We start from the raw sequence: 6,399 nt of genomic DNA, 5'->3' as shown, positions 1-6,399 counted from the left end.
ACATATATCTTACCAGTGATTTTTTTTTGAAAAACAAGCTATTCAATACGATATCGAAATATAAGATATTGTATGTTAAAACTTAAAATTAGTTGACTTTTTAAAATATATGATGCGTGTGTATTTATAGGGATTGTTGCAGTTGTTGCTCCAACAACCCCCAATTGAGACATGTAAAGAAACTTCAGCTCCGAGCAAACACGATAGTTATATCAGTTGTAAAACTCATCACCTATGGTTAAGATTTTTTCTCTCCGTCTCTCTTGATTAACACAACAGATGAAAGTATAAGAAATTATAGACATAAGAATATGAAGACTTGTTTATTTCTTCGAATATTGATAATTACAACATATCATAGAGCTTCCATGTATATATAGTTTTGTCAAAGCTAGTTTAGTAAGAGTCCACATAACAAAAAGACTAACAGAACTACTATTCCTCCTCCTTTTCTTCTAGAAGTAGAGTCGAGTCTGTATGTTTTACAACACTCATGTTGGACGATTACTATGATATACACATATCTCATTAAAAACTCCATCTGAAAAACATAGTGGAAAAGATAGTTCTAGGAGTAAAAAATTATATAGAATGCACGTGTTGAATTTCACATGATGTCTCATTAAAAACCTTGTGTGAAAAACCATCATGTAAAAACTAACATTAGAAAAAAGAGTACAACACACATGTATTATTCATAATATTCTATCGTTCATAAATAAATATTGATCTTCACGATATATGCATAAACTTTAATATTTTAGTAAATATGATCTACTTGATCTTTGAAATTTATTTGGTTTACCTTCAAGGTAGATTGAATCAAATATACTCCCCCTCGTGAAGCCATACTTTACAGCTCATGGGTGAGTACCAACACTAGTACAAGATTTCTTTTGTGTAGCGTTGGGGTTTTTTGATTAGAGGCGGGAACACTCTTTGCCCATCTCCATTGTTTCCAGCAAAGTGAGCCCCAGCTGCCCCCTAAATAGCCCGCCTCGGTTAAATATTAATGGAGGCAAGCACATTAAAAAGCCTTCCTTCATTAATCTAATATTATCAGGGACGGTTGTCTTAAGGTGTCTGTCTCCATTGGACGCGGGCACATTGAAAATCCCACCTCCATTAATGTATATTAACAGAGACGGTCGTCTTAAGGTACCTGTCTTCATAAATTGATCTTTTTGGAGGTGAGCATACTTTAAAGCCTGCCTTCATAAACTGTCGTCGCTATAAATATAGGAAGTTTGGATTTCCCCTTCACTTACTCTCCCTCCTCAGAACGGCCCCACTCTCTCTCCACCGAGCGTCGCGCGTAGGCCAAGGGAGGAAGGTCTCTCCCTACCGCTGGTGGTCATCCCTCCGTGTGGTACCTTTCCCTCCCTCCCTTTGAGATCCGGTGGCGCAGGTGATTCACCCTCCCTCAACTTCGAGGTCTAGCGGCGACAGGGCGGCTCTCCCTCAAGAAGTCCGTGGTATGCCTTCATCTTCTCTCTCTCCCTTCTCTTAGATCCAGGGCCACCCTTCACCTCACCTTCTTTGTCACATATCCATGGCAATGGCGACAGATGAGCGGCTTCTCCAGTGGTGCCCTTCTCCCTCTCCTAGTCTCCCTCATGGCACGGTGGCGGCGGATTGGGTTGATGAGGCGGCAGAGCCAAGTGCAGGAGACCTGATCTGGCAAGCGGATGGCCGGATCCACTGAGCAACTTCTGGATCCGGCTAGCAGGCGCGGCGGCGATGTAGTCGTGTAGATCCGACGTGCGAGCACACCGGTAGTATAGATCCAGCCAGCAGTGCTTGGATGGGCTCGGCGGGCCAGGCTCATTGTTTTTTTTGTTTTCTCTGATCGATTAACCAAGGCAGGCATTTTGCTACCTCCATAGTTTGTGCATTAACAGAGGCCTTTCGTTGGAGGCGGTTTAAGTTGCCCGCCTCTAAAAATCCAAAATTTCCGCCTCCATTGAATTTTTTGTAGTAGTGCAAACATAGATGTTGTAGGTGACAAACATCTTCGAGCAGAGTTGGATGAGAAGGATCTATTGGCCACACATGACAAGTCTTACATCAGGGTCTCGGACGCCTCTCACATCATGTACGTCATGCGCCCACTTGCACGGGTCGATCACGTGCTCTCCAACAAGCTCCAACTTGGCCGGTACATGTTTAGAACGATTATTTTCCGGTTTTAGCTACTTTGTCGTGACTGTTTTGTTTACGCGTAGCTCTATTGTGCACCCATGCTTATACTATCGATTGCATAATAAATTATAGTCCTGTTGCAACACATACGTGTATTGTAAATGTCTACATTATACTGTGTAAATTTCAAAAAAAATGTTAAAAAAAAAGAAACCTAGGGATCCACCAATAATAAATTTTATTTTTAATCAATACTAATAATATAGTGGTGAATTTTTTGACTCATAATGCTACATTTATTATTTATATGTTTATTTATTATGGAAAAAAAACCAAAACTACCTAAGTGAATAAACAAAGCACAGACGAAAAGGGAAAGAATACAAACTCGGATACTAGGTACTATTTGTTCATCATCGTTTTCTATAAATATTAGATAGTGTTTTCTTTCGTTACAACACACGGGCACGTTTACTAGTATGCTAAAAAAGATGGGAAGTTTAAATCGGTTGTTCATTGTTAATAGTTTATTATTATCAATTTGTTGTTACTGGTTTGGTCATTATGGTGCAGATTATTCTGCTTGGTGCTGAAAGTAGGCTGAACGAGATTGAGTTGAATGATACATGATGTAAAATTGAATCTGCTCATGTATTTTTAGGACCTAGAAAAATGGTTATTAGGATCTGTTTGTAATCTACTTTGTTTGGGCTGTAATTTGTATTACTTGGGCTGCAATGTTTGGACTTCAATCTGTGCTAAATGGGCTGGTAGAAAAAATGGACAAAAAAACATGTGGGCTGAAAACTGCACTCGAGCTAAAATGGGCTTATTGTAAATGAAAATAATAATAATAAGCCCCATGCTATCACCAACCAATCCACTCGAGCTAGAATGTGGATTGCCACGTCGCTTGCCATGTCATTTGCCACATCATCTACCACATCACATGTGCCATGTCACAATACACGTGGTAGTATTATGTTCAATATATTATAACGACTTTGTCCTGTCACTATATCAATGATAGGAGGATTATTGTCACTGTATGAATGACAATGTCCTCTGGTAGTCACAGAAATTGGTTAGTGACCCACTTTTCTATGACGACAGTGAGTTCATCACTACATATAGGCATAACAAGAAACAAGTTCTCGTCGTCATATTTTGATTGTCACAAAAGCCTAGTCTTGTAGTGCATTTAGGGGGATAATTCAATAGCCAAAACCATCAATTGTTTATATCTTCTATGGTATTTAGAGGATATCACCATTTCATTTATAGCTAGTGTTTGTATGACAACTTTTATGGTGTTTATGATTTCTCATTGCTTTCTCTGGAGTCTATGCTCACTTGAGGGATTAATGGTGTTTATTCAAGAATTGACCGGTAAATCCTTCATGTAAGAAGTGTTTACTCTAGCAATACGGATCAATGTATCATACTGGGAATATGCAGGATAGTACATGAGACACATTTATACTAGTTCAGCGTCTAGTTTGGAATAGATATTTTTTATCTTATGTGCTCGAGTTTACAAGGGGTTGTGGATTGTAGTTTTTTGATACTGATCGGGCTACCTACCCCGCCATATATAGTCTGGGGCTAGGGTTACATGGATTCCAATCGGTTTACTGATATGTTTCCTAGCTAGTTCATTATAAAGAAATCTTGACAACTATTCTTTCGTATCATGTAGGATCTAGTGTCTAAGTCTATACGCTAGGTTGAAGGACTTGATGACAAAGCCAGTCGAGGCTCAATCCTTCTGGTGCCAGTACCAAAGGTCTATATGCTAGCGCTCCCAATGAAATGTTGATGCTCTCGATGGTTTTAATCCTTTGGGCATCTATGGGCAGACGCATCCTTTGACCTTTTGGATATTGCACGTCATTAAGTCCTATTATAAATAAGGATGAATGAGTCAGGTAATTCGAAATGTTTCATCTTTCCCGCCACATATGTTACACCTGTGACCTGCGTGAGTCATGGATCTTAACCATTGACTTTGTTTTTAGTGTCTTTAGGTGGGGTTATTTAAACCAAGGTGTGGGTGGCCTCTTGGGCCCACTCCAAACCTTCTTTCATAGATCCAAAAAAGCATCCACACATCCATCTTCACCATCATGGCATTCTTCGTCCTCGTGTGTCAATAATGATACTGGGAGAAGGCTTTCAAGATCAGTTTCTACCAATATCTAGGCGCAACAATGGCTGCTCATCTTAGATGCTAGTGGAATTTTTGCAAAGATAAGGGAGAGCACCGCCATTGGTTATCTGGGGGGTACTCAGGGCTCTTGAGGTGTAGCCATGGCGGGCTTCATCATGGCCTCTGCGACACAGATGGTATATTGCCATCAAAGTACATGTGGTGGCCGTCAGCGAGTGGGGAACACTTCGATGTGGGTGGAGATCTTGTTGTCACCACATAGAAGTGTGCTCGGCGTGGTTGTTGGTGCCGGTTCATCGACTTCTGGTACTAGGTGATCCTCCTTCCTCTACAGTAGCCAGCGAATGCAAGTGCGCCACGCAACTCCGCTACTACAGCTCTCGCCTACGGGAGATGTTAGTGGAAGCTTTGCGAGGTGGTGCTTCGTCTCGGCTGTCCTTATCTGTGGCCTAGTTCCTACAAGGGCACCGATGGGTTTTACTCTAATCCAAAGAAATATAATATTTTTCTTAAAGAAGTTTAATCAGTGGCTTGGAGATGATCACAAAGGGTCAGACAAAGGCTAAGAAACCACAAACATCCTTCACACAAGTGGCATGAGGCCAGTCAACAATAGCGAAAGGATACGCTGATAATAAACCATCACCACGATAATATGCCCTAGGTGGAGAGCAATCGCTAAGCAAAATTGTACTTGTATAGTTTTATTTTCTATTGGTCTCGACACAGCCACTAGAAGACCTGCTGGCAACTGCGAGTGTTGAATATAGTCATCATAAGAACCATGGTAAACCAAGATGTCATAAAAAACTAGGACAAACTATCTCAAGCCAGATGCAAGTGTGCCATTCATAGCGCCTTAGGGCCTCGTTCAGTTATCACCGATCCTGCAGAACCTTTCCTGCCCTATCATTTCTTTAGTATTTTGAATAGTGTTGGAACCATTTCTGGCCAAACCAGGCTGGGAACATGGTAACCGAACAGTGCCTAGAATGTCCAAATTAACTGCCATAGCTGAAGTGAACTAAGAAATGCAAAGGAAGCTAAAAGGAGTCAAACTCAATGGAGGCGACCTCCTCTCTGAAGGGTCGAGATGGCGGACTAGAGAGGGGGTGAATAGTCCTTTCTAAAACTTTAACACGCCGGCTAACCGAAACAAATGCGGAATTAAAACTATCGGTCTAGCCAAGACTACACCCCTCTATCTAAGTTCTCTAGCACCTTGTAAAAGATCCTAAATAAGCAAACAAGGTGCTACCTTAGCAAGAGCTCACCTAACCAATTCTAGAAGCAAGGTCACACAAACCTATGCCACTAGTACTTTGCAAACCGGGGAGCTCCTACACAACTAGTAAGCAAAAGCACAAAGCTCCTAAGCTCACTAGCAAGCTCAATAACAAGGCAACTAATGCCAAATTAGAGAGCGCAACTTACTTAGCTACACAAACTAAGCAATGTGACTAACAAGGTTACACAAACCAAATTAGTCATGCAAGGGAACTACTTCTAGCTACACAAGCAAGAAGGTAACTAGCAAGCTACACAAGCTAACTAACTACAAGAGCAACTACACAAGCACAAATATAGGAATGTAAATACAAGCTTGTGTTAGGGACTTGCAAACCAACGGGAAGAATAAAGTTGACACGATGATTTTCTCCCGAGGTTCACTTGGTTGCCACCAAGCTACGTCCCCGTTGTGTCGACAAACACTTGGTGGTTCGGCGGCTAAGAGGTGTTACACGAACCTCGTCCCCACTAGGACACCGCAAGAACCTACCCACAAGTAAGGTAGCTCAATGACACGCACGATCCAATAGAGTTGCTCTTCGCGATCCCCGCGGGGTGAGCACTGTACCCCTCACAATCTCTTCTCCAGAGCACCACACAATCTCCTTGCGTGCTTCGACGGAGTCACAAGCCACCAAGCCATCTAGGAGGTGGCAACCTCCAAGAGTAACAAGCACCACCGGCTTGCAACACGAACACCTAGTGCCACTCGATGCAATCTCTCAATGCAACGCACTAGAATCGCTCACTCACACAATCGGATGATCACTATCAAGCATATGTGAGTTAGAGGCTTT

Source organism: Sorghum bicolor, chromosome 3 (assembly GCF_000003195.3).
Source record: "Sorghum bicolor cultivar BTx623 chromosome 3, Sorghum_bicolor_NCBIv3, whole genome shotgun sequence".
In the NCBI taxonomy this organism is placed as follows: domain Eukaryota; kingdom Viridiplantae; phylum Streptophyta; class Magnoliopsida; order Poales; family Poaceae; genus Sorghum; species Sorghum bicolor.
This window is presented reverse-complemented; position numbering follows the sequence as displayed.